Genomic DNA, 15,356 nt, shown 5'->3' on the forward strand with positions numbered 1-15,356 from the left:
CTGATTTTACAGAAAATTAATGCTGAGCATCTTGCACAGGGAGGCAAGGGGCTCAGGAGGGCCTGAGGGGGAAAAGGAGCATCCATTCTGTGCACAAGATCAAACGAGTTGGATGCAAATCTCGGGATGATTTTTTCACTTTGGTTTACAAACACTGATCTGAGCAGGCAGTGGTGTGGGGGCATCTGAGCTGCTGCCAGCAGGGCCAGCAATGTCACAAGCACTAAACGGGGAGAGCTGGTCAGTGCAAGAGAAGGCTTGAAATTACATATCCGGTCTCCTGTGACTTCTCACTTCTTACACAGCTCCTGAATTTCTAGCAATGAAGCCAGGTCTTGGTGGTTATTGAACTAACCCTGAAGTGAGAAGGGGGAGGCAAAACCACTGGTTCTCTGCAAGCCTGGTGAAGCCCTGGAGCTGCCTGGGAGGCAAGGGATGAGCGAGGAACACTGTGGCTGCTCTAAACAGGGAGGGAAGAGGGGCTCAGCCCAAGGCATGTGACAGACGATCCTCTGGAGAACCACAGCTCGCTCACTCCTGGAGGGCGGCTTAGCAAAGCCTTAAGGACCTAGCTCATTCCTTGTGCGCCTGCTCTGGAGTGAAGGAAAGAGCAAACGCAGGCAGTAGGGGATCTGGGACACGTCTCGGTAGTACCAAGAACGCCGTGTTTCCTGACAGCATGAAGGGGGACAGGTGTGGGAAACAACCCGCCCTTTGCACGCTGGCTGGGAGCAGTCTCCTCTTTGCCTGGAGTGCGACTCTTCGGTCCCTGGCCCCCTTCGCCGGCGCTGCAAGTATCGGAAGGGGCTTCCCAAGGGACTTGGCCAACAGGACCGACATCTGGAGCAACCTTTCAGGTACGGTAGTAATCCCGCGTCCCGCTCTCACACGCACCACAGCACAAAGGTTGGCAGCACTGCGATGGAGTGGTGGGCGGAGGGCTCCTGTGCACGTATCAGTGGTCGGGGTGGATGGCAGGCGGGAAAGTGAAGACAGGCACATTTGCTGGCAGACTCGGTATCTACAAGGGGGGGGTCACACTGCTCTTAATATTGAGTCTGTTCTGGTCTGGCTATGGTCTGAAGAAGTGGGTCTGTCCCACGAAAGCTCATCACCTAACACATTATTTTGCTAGTCTTTAAAGTGCTACTGGACTGCTTTTTGTTTTGATAGTACATAGACTAGCACAGCTCCCTCTCTGTTACTCCTTGCCTTTGTAACACGGAGGAAGCCGTGCTAGTCTATATACTATCAAAACAAAAAGCAGTCCAGTAGCACTTTAAAGACTAGCAAAATAATGTATTAGGTGATGAGCTTTCGTGGGATAGACCCACTTCTTCAGACCATAGCCAGACCAGAACAGACTCAATATTTAAGGCACAGAGAACCAAAAGTAGTAATCAAGGCTGACAAATCAGAAAAAAATGATCAAGGTGAGCAAATCAGAGAGCAGAGGGGCGGGAGGGGGAAGGGAGTCAAGAATTAGATTAAGCCAAGTATGCAAAAGAGCACCTATAATGTCCCAGAAAGTTTCCATTCCGGTTCAAACCACGTGTTAACGTGTTGAATTTGAATATAAAAGAGCGCTGAGCAGCCTCTCTTTCCAAAGTAATGTGAAAATTCCTCTTCAGTAAAACACAAACTCTTAAGTCATTAACAGAATGACCCACTCCATTAAAATGTAGACTAACTGGTTTGCGGATCAGGAATGTTTTGATGTTTGTCTTGTGCCCATTAACTCTTCTTGTCTTGGTGCTCGCCCTTGTCCGGCGCGTTGCTCTAACTGCACAGCGCCATCCTTACCTCGTGCAACACATGCAGCCGCGTAGGGCACCAGGGAGGGCGGGGCATGAGCCTCCCATGGCTCACGCTGCCCTCTGCTGTCCCCTCTTATTTTTTCCAGCCAGGGTGGAATGAATTTTGCTCTGGGTACCGAGCATGCGTGCCTGTGCACCATCCATAGAAACACTTGCGGCCCTCTGTGGGTGGCTGTGGCCCCCAGACACCTTCCCAGGCCTAAGGGCCCAGCCCCACTCAGAGCCAGAGAACTACTGGAGCAGGGAGCAGCTGCACAGCAGGTGGCTGGAGAGAAGTGGCATTCCTCTCTCAAAAGTGTGGCGTGTGTTTGTTGCTGAGCATCACAGCTCCCAACACCACAGCAACAGCCCTGCAGGGGCAGAGCTCTGTGACTGGACAGGTGAGGTGAGAGCTCTGAGCCTTTTACTTATAGGGGAGATCCCCCTGTGCTACCCTCATTTATCCTTCCGCCCCACGCAGGCCAGCCCGTTGCTCTGAATGGTGCATCTTGAGAGCTTGTTGGCACGGCTACGAGCCTTCAGTCAACATGAGCACAAGAGGACACTGAACATGGGGGAGGGGGAGCGTGCTGCCTCTCAGTACGCCCAGCCTCTGTCTCTGTCACACTGGTGAACTCATCCATTCTTGCCCTATGCTTAACCTTGATCGTCATGGGCTGAGGCCGGACACCAGCGTTCCCTGTAAGCTGAGCACTTGGGTGGCCACTCAGGAGAGAGTCAGATGCCACCCAGCTGATTAGCAGAGCGCCTAGAGCCAGCAGCGTGTGCGTTACTATTGGCGGTGCACAGCTGTACAGGCCTCGGTGCCTATAACAAAATTTATTCTGCACCTGGGTGGAAACAATTAGCGAGGACATTACCAGCAGCAAAGTTACTTTGAAGTAACAGCATCGTGTTTGGAACAACTTTCCTAGAGTCTACACAATGCAGCCACAGTTTCAAATTAATTTCAAAATAGCAGTTGGCTTATTTCAAAATAGGTAAACCTCATTGCACAAGGAATAGCGCCTACTCTGAAACAGGGGCTGTGTAGACAGGATGGAGAGCTTGTTTTGAAATACATCCTAGTGCTTCCAGTGGCTCTGTTTTGGAATAGGCTCTGTGCACAGACAGTCTATTCGGACATGGCTAAGTGCTGTTTCGAAATGCATTTTGTGTGTAGCAGCACTATTCCGAAATAAGCTCTTCTGGGATAGCTCTTCCAGAAGAGCTTATTTGGGAATTACACTGCTGGTAGTCATAGCCTATGACAATTAGATCATGGGAAAGGAGAAAGAGCCTAGGACAATTAAAACTGAGCTGCAAAAGACGTAGCACGTACTTTACTTGTGCTTCTGCCACTGTGGTATGTTAAGCTGGCCACTTTTTCCAGGTGCCTTCTGATCTGGGCTTTTATCGCATAACCAGAGACTATTCCTGCACCCGCCCCCCGGCCCCGGACCACTGTCTCCCAAAGAAGCACCTGCAGTCCTAAGCGGGGCTGGACTGTTCAGAGCCACAGCGCATAAGCTCACAGTGGCCCTGGGCTCTGAAGGCTGGAGCCTTTAAGTGGCTCACCCATGAGAAGGGGACGGAGAGGCTTTGCAAGCCAGCAAACAAAGGACGAGACCCAGGAATAACGGGTTCAACTCCAGGCTTTGCGCGGGTGTGCGCCTGGTGGGCACAGACCCTCCCACCCACTGTTGTCCCCAGCCTTACGCCTCTTTCCCCAGCCTTTGGACCACTACTATCCCTTCCCTCCACCCATCAGCTTCTGCATGTCCACTGCCTTCTAGATCCCCTACCCTCAAAGGCTCCTGCCCCTTCACCTTGTTCCTTCCTATGCCTACTTTGTTTGCCCCTCTCACTCCCTCTGCTCTAAGGTGACTGTATCTCCGCCATCCAAATATGGGACAAGGGAAATGATGCCGTCCCAGCCAAAATGGGACAGATGGTCACCCTCAGTGGGAGTCAGGAGGTGCCTGTCCTGTGGGGGCTGTCACCCCCCAGTGATGCTCCCAGCTTCCCCCAAGCTGGAGGGCTACCATGCTGCTGCTCCCACCTCCCCCAGCTGAGGGAAGCTGGGGGGTGCAGTCATGGCATGGGTCTGGCTCTGCCACTGAGGGGAAGCTGGGGGGGGCCGCTGCACCACCACAGGGGAACCAGGGGAGCTCCCGGCTACCCCAGCGGGGTGAAGCTGGGGGGTGGGGCAGCCACTGCGAGATCCGGCTCCCGGCTCCCGCAGTGGGGAAAACAGGGGGGCAGCCACACCAGTGTGGAATTGCTGGGGGAAGCTGCACCGCTGCGGGGGAGCCAGGTGAAACAGGCGGCAGCCGCCCGGAAACATGGGACAATTAGCCCCTTTGACAAAGTAAATCGTCGTGGTGTCCCAAATAGGGGACTGTCCCACTGAAACTGAGACGATGGTCACCTTCCTCTGCTCCTGCGTTCCATTCAGGTTGCTTCCTTCTCTTCCATACTGCCCAGCCACCAGCAGGAGAGCACTGCCAGGCCTGCTCTGCATCCCCAGCCACAGGGCCACAGCAGCCTGGAATGGCCTAATAGAACCCTGCCCAGCCAGCCCCTGTACGTCTGGGATTAGAGCAGCGTCTCCCAAACCGAGTGGGGGGGTGCTCACCGGGGAGGCCTGAAGAGATTCTGGGGCTGGGGGTGCAAGACGATCCAGCCCCCTGCATCATTCCTCCCACCCAAAGAAAGACCCGGCCTTTACTTCCGGCTCTCATCCCTGCTATTGTGTGTGGGTGACCTGGTGCAGCCACTATAAAAAGCAAGCAGCCGGCAAAGACCCATGTGGAGCTAGCTGCCTTCTGCAAAGGTGAGTGAGTGTGTGTTGGGGGGAGAGGAAGAAGGAAACGGATAGGGTTAGATGGGGGGCTGGGGGTGCCTGGCTCGGGTGAGGTGGACGGGGTAAGCATGGGGGAGCTGGTGTTGCCTGACTTTGTGGGAGGCGAGGGGCTCGGTTGGCTTGGGCTGGCACGTAGGCGGCTGGCCCTGGCAGCGTGGGGCTTGGGCAGGTGGCTCAGGTGGCAGGCCCGTGGTTGGGGTTGGCAGCTGATGGACCGGCGGCTGGTCCCACCAGTGCAGGGCTCGTGGGGTGGGCAGGTGAGCAGCTGGTGCAAGCAGCTCTGGCAGCTGGGGCTGCACCAGGCACACACAAGGGGCTAAGAGAAACGATATGTCCTTATCTTTAATTTTAAATAACATTTTATATCAAGTTTTTGTGTTTATTTTAAATTAGGAATTGACTTTTTTGTTAAAAGGGGGGTTTGGATGATGGTAAATAAGGGGGTGGGCATGAGGGTTTCTCAAAAATCAAAATGGGGGCATGATGCCAAAAAGTTTGGGAACCACTGGTTCAGAGCACATTCCTCCACAGAGTGCCGGCTCCACCCAGACAGTGGGAGGGGCTGCAGCGTACTCAGTGTAGGCTCTGTCTTCACAGATGTTATCTACCAAATTTTAAACAACCCATTGCTGAGCATGTACAAGCAGATTTTTCTGGTGGCCTATAAACATAGCTACATAAGTGACTAATAAGGAGGGACACAAAGGGGGCACCATCCCCATCCCTATGTGACTCCTCCCTACACCATCCTTAGACTGAGGCCCACATGTTCTCCCCATCCCATCCCTTGACTGGGGTATGTCTTTCCCCAGTGCACCAAGCGGCATCTTCTGTCCCAGGCAGCATGGCCAGAGGCTGTCTGGGAGAGAGCACAGCAGCTGTGCAGCTTTGCCAGGAAAGCCCCTTGCCCTTCCCCAGCCCAGCATTGACAGTGGGCACATGACCTGTCCTTCCCCCAGAGCATCATCCAACTTCAGGCAAAAGCTCACAGGACCACCAGCAGCCAGGATGAGTCGCTGCCCTATGGCAAGGCCTTGTTTCCAAATACGGAGGCACAGGAGCTTCTCAACGAAGGGTTTTAATATTTTTTTAAATATGGGGAAAAAACAAATCTCATTTTAGGAAACAGCTGCAATATTGTAACTGCAATTTTCCTCTCCATTGTCCTGCCAAAGAATCAGCCTCCAGCAGACAACTTGGGTACAAAATTTCAGCGCAACCCATTTAATTGTTCAAAAGTTAACAACTAAAAGTATGACCATGTAACGTGCGAGGCAACCTGTGCTAATAGGGGTCACTGTTTATACCACCAATAAGATGTACACAAACCCACACACAGGAAATGCAGGTCTTGTTGATGTGGTCTTGAGTACTGTGGGCATGATTCAGCATAGCATAGAAGCATTCGCTGCTAAACTGCTTTCCTCCACCCAGGGCCCTAATGTTACAGGCCAACTAGAGAAACGACTTCACTGAAAGAAGCCTGTGGCACAACTGAGACGGGAAGAACCTTTCCAGGCAGAGGAACCAAGTCTACTGTGTTGTTTATTTTAAACTCATGTAACTTCAGGGACTAATTATCATATCAAAGAAAGGGAGATAAAGAACCAGAGAATCACAGAACAATAGAAGCAGATGGGAGCTCCACAACCTTTCAATAATGTTTGAGGAATCATGAGATACATCCATTAAGCCCCACAGAGGCTCCTCCAGGGCAGCACTGATTCTAATTAATAGAAAAGTTGGTGGGCCAGGGAAGCAGTTCAGGTTTCTTCTTTTTTTGGGGTGGGGGGGGAGTAATAAATCAGAAATAACCAAAACATTTATCTTCACGTCAGCAGGTCCCTTTAACTGCGTTTTCCATTCAGTCTAAATACCTCATATATTTTTCCTGTAATGCAAACCTCCCTTGTTGGCTTTCCAGTTACGTTTTCACCTCAGGCCCTAGGGATAATGAAGAGCCCTTTCCCTGCTGAGTTCTGCGCTCAGCGGTCAGTCCTCAGACCAGAGAGCAGGGCTAGCCAGAGGTTCAGTGTGACGCTGCAGACCAGTTTTCCCACAGGAAGTCATTAAAAACTGGCTGACATCTACGATGTGCTCATCTAAGGAGATAGCCAGAAACTGCGAAAATTATTTATAGGACCAGCTCATTTAGTCCAAGCCAGCCCATTTCCAGCTTGATCTATGCCCTCTGCCGAGCAGCTTGCTGGACATGCATTGGTTGGGCAGATGCTGTTGGAAATCTGATTACGACATGCGTGTCATTATCAGCATTGATGGGCTTTGTTTCCCTCCAAGTTCAGTGCCTGGCACTTCTCCCTCCACCTTACGGATCCTATTACATCGAGAAGGGCACCGGCATCTCCCTGGGCTCAGTTGTCGTGTACTGGTGCAGAGAGGGGTATCAACTGGTGGGCAGCGGGAAGCTGGCCTGCCTTCTTCAAGGCAGCACCTCTTACTGGAGCCACCCAGCACCTCACTGTGACGGTAAGATGAGGACAAACCAGTCCCTTCACTTTGGCTGGCATTGACTAATTACATTGGTTCACACTGGATTCTAGTAACTCCCCAAGCCTTAGGCAACCCCAGCCACTTCTCCAAGGACAAGTCACTCCCTCACTCAGTGGGGGGCAAAAGTGGGGTGTGACAGCTACTCAGGGGATGGTGTAGTAGAAATTTCAACAACACCAGAGCCCAGGGAATTTGAAGGGTGTCATCCCCTTTGTAGGTGGGGTCTTGCATTTTGGAGAAGGAAGGTGGGGAGGATGTTATTAGAGCAATGCATGAAAATAACACCAAATGACCTAGTTATGTAACACTTTAAAGACTAACAAAATGATTTATTAGGTGATGAGCTTTTGGGGGACAGCCCCACTTCTTCAGATCTATAGCATTTCCAGTACAGCGCCAGTTATATCGTACAGAGGTCCAAAAAAAGTGCAATAAAAACTGACAAATCAAATACATAGAACTGAAGGAAGGGGCTGAGGGGTGGGTGATGTTAAGCTGGTCAATGAGCATTTCCATAGAGTGGGCCATTCTGTTAAAGACCTGAGAATATGCAAACTACAACAAAGAAACTTTAAAAACAGATTACATAGGGAGAACTGTGAACTGGGTTTCACGTTTAAATTCAACACATTAACAGTTGGTATGAACAAAGACAGCAATTACCTCACACATTACAAGGACTGCTTCCCTTCCTATGATGCTCATAGTTATCTCAAGTAGGACACTTAACATCCCCCACCCCTCATTTCCCTCCTATTTGACTTACCTGTTTTTATTGCACTTTTTGGACCTCTCTGCTGTAAACTGGGTCTGTACTGGAAATTCTATAGCTCTAAAAAAGTGGGTCTGTCCCACAAAAGCTCATCACCTAATAAATTATTCTGTTAGTCTTTAAAGTGCTCCATGACTGCTGTTTTGTTTTGTGAGAATTCAGATTAACACAGCCAACTCTGTTACTTACCAAATGACCCTGAATGCTATGACAGTTACGGGGTGAGAGCAAGAGGACTATTTGGAAAGACTAGCAGTTGACACTACCCTCAGAATGATAAATCTGTTAAAAGAAAAAAAAAAGGTGTATGTGTGGGGGTGGGGGGAGGAGAGCCTTAAATTCCTCAGGTTGCAGGTTACTCGGCACTAAGCCCCAAGAAGGGTATGAAAGGCATTGCATTTCTTGGCAATCAGGCATGATAAGGACAAAGGCTGTGCCATTAATCCAACACTTCTCCTTTTCTGCCCGTGTGAGTGATTTTGTTCAGTTAGCCAGTGAGCTTTCTGGAACTAGGCCTGTCTCTTACTCTGTGTACACATCGCAGCCAGTACAATGGGGGCGTGTGCTCAGCTGGGGTCTCAGAGATTACTGTGACACAGATGATAAATGGTAGCTAGCTAGAGGCACAAACAGATGCACGTATGACTGGGGGAGCTGCGCAGCACAGTGAATATAGTATGGGTGACCGGATAGAACCAAGTGTTTCTGTGGGTAGTTTTACCTTGGGCCTCCAGAGCTCTTTCTGCTCCCATGCGCACAGGCCAGAGAAGAGGTACAGGTGCTGCCTATACCCACATTACAGCTACCATTCTTCCAAGTCTGACCCTCGGGTGTAGCTGGTTACCTGGAAAGCAAAGCTGGAGGAGGAAGGAAGTGATAGGTAAGCAGAGGCTCAGACCCAGTCACACTCATTTCACAGAAGGATGGCTCAGCCCCACTGCCCAAAGGGCCCAGAAGAGCTGCAAGCCCTGAACTAGAGTCCAGTGCTCCCAGGAGGCAGTGAGCGTGCAGCAGTAAAAGAGTGACGTGACACAGCAGAAGTGGTGGAAGGGGGAGATTGCAAGAGGGGAGGTTAGAAGAAGCAGCCTGGCCCCTACCTAGGGCTGTGGTTCAGTGACCGCAAAGGGTTGCCACAACTGGAAAACCCAGCCAGGGACAGGGAGCAGGAGAGAAAGCCGTGTTGCCCCAGCTGCTAGAACCAGGTAGCAGTTGTGTGAGTCCACAAAGACCTGGCCCTACCTAGAACAGAGGCAGGATGGAACCAGAGCTAGGGGCGACCTGATAGCCACTCAACAAAAAGGGATCTCAGCAGCCCTGCTCGTGGGCTACCCAGCCACCAGGGATTAGGCACAATCTGTCAGAGCTGTCCCCGTGCCATCCTCCAACTCCTCACAGGCACGTCCCATGTTTGTCTCGCCAGCCATCCCTAAGCCCCTGGACAAAGGCTTCCGGGTAGCAGTCATAGCCTCGCTAATCAGCGGTGTGATCATTTTGAGCCTGACTATCGCCTTTGCTGCATGCTGCCTGCGGGACCGGCTGCTGAGACAACATGCACAGCAGGAGAGCAGGGAGGAGTAAGTACCCCGGGTCTCCGACAAGACCCACTCACGTGTTTTACTGCCACTGTTGCTCACGGCTAGTGCACAAAGCCCAGTATCAAAGGGCCAGAAGTGATGAGGGGCAGGGAGGTTTCAGACTGAAAAAAATGTAAGGGCCTTGGTGGGTAATTAGCTGAACGTGTGCTCCCAGGGTGATGCTGAGGCTGAAAGAGCTGAGGCGATCCTGTGGTGTATAAACAGGGGAATCATCAGCTGGTGTAATTCACCTCTGCCGCTGGCACGTATATGACTCCTGCTGCTAGAGCACATCCAGTACAGTGCCACACTGCCAGAAGGGTGTCGATAAATTGGAGAGGATTCAGAGAGAGACCACAAGAATGATTAGAGTAGAAAACACACCATACAGTCATTGAGATCTGTGAGTCTATGTAGCTTTCCAAGGAGAGGGGCATGGGGTGGTTTTATTACACTCTGTAAGTTGGCACTTAGGGAACAAATATTTAATACAGTTTGAACCTCTCTAATCCAGCAACATCTGTAATCCATCGCAATTTTACTGAGCCAGATGACCGCTTATCCTGGGTGTGGCTAAGTTTCCTGCAGTTCCATAAAGTTTGTTTCCAGCCCCAAGTCCTGGCTCTTGGTTTTGTGCTGTTATTTAGCTGTAATTTACCCCTAAATGTCTTCAAGGAGCTCAGTAAGCAGGAGAGGTGTTGATAACGTGCTAGACAATATTGACCTCCGATGGTCTGGCAAATTCTCTCATGCGGCACTGATCCAGTCCTGAGGGTGCCGGCTGAGAGAGATTCAACCTATAATTGGATCTTCCATCTAGCAGAGAAAGCTATAATGCAATCCCAATTTACCAAGGTTCATGGTGGATTCTCATTCACCAGCAGTTTTTAAACCACGATCAAATATTTATCTAACCGCCCTGGTTCTCAGCTAGGGATACATGTACCACTGGGGACAGGCAGAGAGGTACATCAACTCCTCTAGGTATTTGCTTAGTTTTACAAGAGGCTACATGAAAAGCACTAACAAAGTCTGTATAAGCTAAAATTTCATGCTGACAATGATTTGCTATACACCGAAATGTAAGTACTATATTTATACTCCAGTTGATTTACAGTAAAAAGGAGAAAGCAAGCAATTTGTCAGCGATAGTGGGCTTGGCCACTTCTGTATTTATGTCTGATTTTGTAAGCAAGTCATTTTGAAGTGGCGAATCTAAGGGCTACACAAGACAGATTCCCTCCCTGAAAGAGGGGAAAAGCTGAGAGTCACTAGTCAAAGATCTGCCCCATGAATTATTTGGTGGACTTCTCGGGGCAGTGGCACTGGAACAGGGACCACAGACCCCCACTTCTAAAGATGGGAGGGTTATACCCTCCTATGATTTACCACCTGGCGGTAAGGGCAAATGATGGGTAGAGGGGCTGGAGAGAAAAACAGAGTGCAGGATCTTGCGGAGAAGAGGAAATGGGGACAGGGTCACAGTTCAGCAGCTCAACATTCCCCCCACTCCCACTTTGGGGGCATTTCTGTTGCTGGTGGCTGGCTCGTGTTACACTGTAGGTAAAAGACCATATCTGATATGGTCTGAAGAAGTGGGTCTGTCCCACGAAAGGTCACCTAATAAACTATTTTGCTAGTCTTTAAAGTGCTACTTGACTGCTCTTTGTCTTGATAGGGACAATGGTGATTGTCTGCTTTCACCTACAGCATAACACGAGCCAGCCAGCAGCAACAGAAATGCCCCCAAAGTGGGAGTGGGGGGAATGTTGAGCTGCTGAACTGTGACCCTGTCCCCATTTCCTCTTCTCCGCAAGATCCTGCACTCTGTTTTTCTCTCCAGCCCCTCTACCCATCATTTGCCCTTACCGCCAGGTGGTAAATCATAGGAGGGTATAACCCTCCCATCTTTAGAAGTGGGGGTCTGTGGTCCCTGTTCCAGTGCCACTGCCCCGAGAACTCCACCAAATATCTGATATGGTCTGAAGAAGTGGGTCTGTCCCATGAAAGCTCACCTACTAAACTATTTTGCTAGTCTTTAAAGTGCTACTTGACTGCTCTTTATTTTGATAGTGTATAGACTAGCCCGGCTTCCTCTCTGTTACTATTCACCATTGTCCCTGCTTGCCATGGAAACTATGAATCAGAAGGATGGCGGGGGTAGAGGCATCCCATTAACTGAGGGGTGGATTGGCTACAGTGACAGAAAATTTCATCCTTCTGCGGGAAGTAGGAAAGGTCTACACTGAATAACCGCAGCTGTGCACCTGTACCCCTTGCAACAGCGATAAGATCTCAGAAAGCCTTTTTTAGATTGCCAGTTTTGCTCTTGAATTTAACATCTAAGAGGAGCAAATCTGAAGAGTCGCATAAGAGCTCGCCCTTTAAATTCCCATTTCAGCTCTGTGAAACAACTTGGTAAGCATTTGCTCATCAGCGATGGTTTGGTTGACTGGTGGTCACTCTTTGCTGGTCTCTGACAGTCTCAGTAGAACATTGCAGCTTGGAGCTGTATTGGGCAGCCAATTGAACAGCTAGCAATGCCACCTGCTGGCCACAGAGCGCCACTAATTTGAAATTCACAGATGTTAAAAGCGTTCCATCCGCTCCACTACCATTAATGCAGAAAGTCCATGTTTTCCATTCAAACCATTCGGAAGTCATAGACCTTTGTCATTTGGCGCTACCAAATGTTTTGCGGTTGGAGAGTGCTTTGGTTGAGGATGGAGAAGATGCATTCAGTGCGTTATAAAACCTGTTTTGGAAAAAAACAGCCACCATGCTGGTGAAGTTCCTCTACCCCCATGTCACTTGAGAGCTAGAATTTTAACTAAGGGTTCCTGTGAGAATGTCAGCATTAGCCACGATGAAGCCTTTTGCCCCAGACATGGAGTTGCACAGAGAGAGCTAAAGTACTGGAGGAATCTATTTGTTTTAAAAAGCTCTCTCACAATCCAGGAAAAAGAGACAACGGCAAGATGCTGAGTAGTAACAGAGAGGAAGCCGTGCTAGTCTGTACACTATCAAAACAAAAAGCAGTCCAGTAGCACTTTAAAGACTAGCAAAATAGTTTATTAGGTGAGCTTTCGTGGGACAGACCCACTTCTTCAGACCATATCTGTTCTGGTCTGGCTATGGTCTGAAGAAGTGGGTCTGTCCCACGAAAGCTCACCTAATAAACTATTTTGCTAGTCTTTAAAGTGCTACTGGACTGCTTTTTGTTTTGAAGATGCTGAGCATACTAAATGCAGCTGAGGGAAACATTTTTATTTTCTTTCTGGAAAAACAGACAGGCCTCAGTGCTAACAAAGGGCAGTGCTCAACTTCTGCAATCACACGCAAGGTTTGTGGTGAAGGGAAGTGATGTATCATTCTCCAGGAAAAAAAATTAAAAAGAGCTGCTGGGCATGCAATGATGTGTGTTCCAAAGGCAAACAATTGCTCTTCCAAAACGGTTATTTACTGCAGCAAGCAGTCACTCTTAGCAGGGCCAGGAAAGGGGGGATGCAAAACCAGGGACATCACCACAATGCCCCACTACAACTTGACGGCAGGCTTCTAACAAGAGACTGCCCCAAACTTGCCTGACAGACCTCAAAAGCTACACGGGGTCAGGATAAAACAGCGGTGCGGGCTTGGATGGGCACTTGTGACACTCAGGCTGCAAAGCTGCACTGCGCTAGTACCCTGTACAAGGTCAGGGACACAACGTCCCTGCAAATGTTCTGTTTCAAAGGAGATGTCGCACCGAGCTCTCCAGCACTTCCAATCATTAATCACATGGCAAAGTAGGAGACTAGATACATTTATTTCTCAAATTCCAGCCTTCGTAATCAGGTTTTTCTACATATACATTCCCGCTGCCATTTCAAGTGGAGTATTCAACCCTTCCCTCTTTAAGAGCAAGCAACCACATTATAGCTTTGAACAGCTGATGCAGTCTACAAAGTGCATATACAGACTCTGAAATTCCTCATGGTTTAAGGTAGTCAGGGAGAGCCTGAGGTTTGCTGCATGAATCCCAATTGATTTGCATCAGAGAAAAGTGTTCTCAGAAAAATTGTTCAGGGCAGGGGGAAGCACAAATACTTTGTATACTTATGCAAAAGGGTCAGTTACATGCTAAGGACACTTTCCTTTCAACTGCCTCCAAAAACTGGCCCTTGACAGCTTCAGAGGATGAATGGCTAGGGTTTCCCCAGGAATTGAAATTAGGGAGGTTGTTCAAAAACACGGTTTGGGGGGTGTGGGCCGACATGGGTCAAAACTGAGGATGAAAGTGGACTGCACAACACCACTGTAAACACTGAAAAATGTTTCCTGGCCATTTTTGTTACATTTAACTCATGGTTTAAAATTACCCAAATTAAAGTTGGCTATTCAAGCCTACTATGAAGAACTGTGTCTATGTCCTTCTTGGTTTCTTCTAGTAATTTTGCACAACTATTTGGTGTCTTCTGATGGATCTGTTACTTCCAGTCATTCATGATCTGCCCATGATTGGGCAGATCATAACTTCTTTTGGAACACAAAATTCTACTCCATGCGGAAAAATTGCTCAGCTGAAGCTATTGTGACTGGGAGTAACAAGAGATGAATTCCTACTTCTTTCATCCTAGAAAAAATAGCATAAAGATTGGGTCAAACCTCTAGTGAGGATATAGAAGTTGAAGTTAAATTTCATTCGTCTGTCATACAATGTTCCACTCTGTGGTCAAAATTCTCTAGTCTGTCCTGATCCCGTAGCAGCCCTATTTCTGATAGTGTCTCACTCTGCTCCACTGTAGGTGCTTTATAAACTAAGCATCTATAAAAGCTAAGTGGACTGAAGGCCGAGTAGAATCCAGAAATTGCTATTGTAGATTTGTAAGACTCAAGTTTGTTAAACCAGCTGGAAAAAAATAAACACTTTCTGTCCTCTTCATTAAAAGGACTACAATGTAAATATTTAAGTCAACTGCTTGACTGAAATCTTTGCTTCTTCCAATATATTTTCAATGGATATCTCTAGTTTCTCCAAGGATAGCTTCTATTGCCAGAAAAAAATCTATTGTTATTGTAGCAGATGCTGAGGTGCCATTGTTTAAAGCTACAAGTGGCTTCAACGGTAACCTTACAAGACAGACTGGCAATAGTCTTCTTGGAACTTAGAAACAAAAAGTAGCTCACCAGCCTCACTACTGTCCAGTTTTGGTAGACACCTTCCAAAGCCAACAAAAACAGTCACAGTAAATACAACAGCCAAGAGCCACTCATGAGAAAGCTAGCAAGTTGTCCCAGGTTGAACTAATTTGGGTTTCAGTCCCTGTGTATTGTCTATTTTTTTCCCAAGACATTCAGGCCTTTCAGACTCTGGCTTAAAAAAAAAAAACAAATTCATTAACTTTGTAACTTCTTAACATCTTTTGAAGATTCTGCAGCTCATACTGACTCTGCAGTGCGTATGCTACAGATTAGGCTTACATTTTTCTCTGAGAAATGTCTTTAGACACCAAATACACAAGCAGCCATTTATTTAGGGTTCAGTTTTCAAGCCTTTAACTCTAATAGCGTTGGAGCTGAGGTGTCTTATAACCTGAAGATCTTGAAGTTCATCTATTGGCCTACCCCAGACATCAAGATAACGTGTGCAATGACTTAATATTTGATGCCTATTTGCACTGGTGTGTTCATTTGTTAGGTAGGCACATTTTTAATATGAAGAGTGTTTTGTGCTTTTCAACGGCTGCTCTTGCAGTCCTGTTGCACTGCATGCTCCTAGAGAGTCAGCTGACTTTTTTGAGAAAGCTAGTGAGCATTTGCCAGTCTTGTTTGGAACCAGGGTCCAACTTCAGGAT

The sequence above is a fragment of the Carettochelys insculpta genome, chromosome 1, assembly GCF_033958435.1.
Source record: "Carettochelys insculpta isolate YL-2023 chromosome 1, ASM3395843v1, whole genome shotgun sequence".
Classification (NCBI taxonomy): domain Eukaryota; kingdom Metazoa; phylum Chordata; order Testudines; family Carettochelyidae; genus Carettochelys; species Carettochelys insculpta.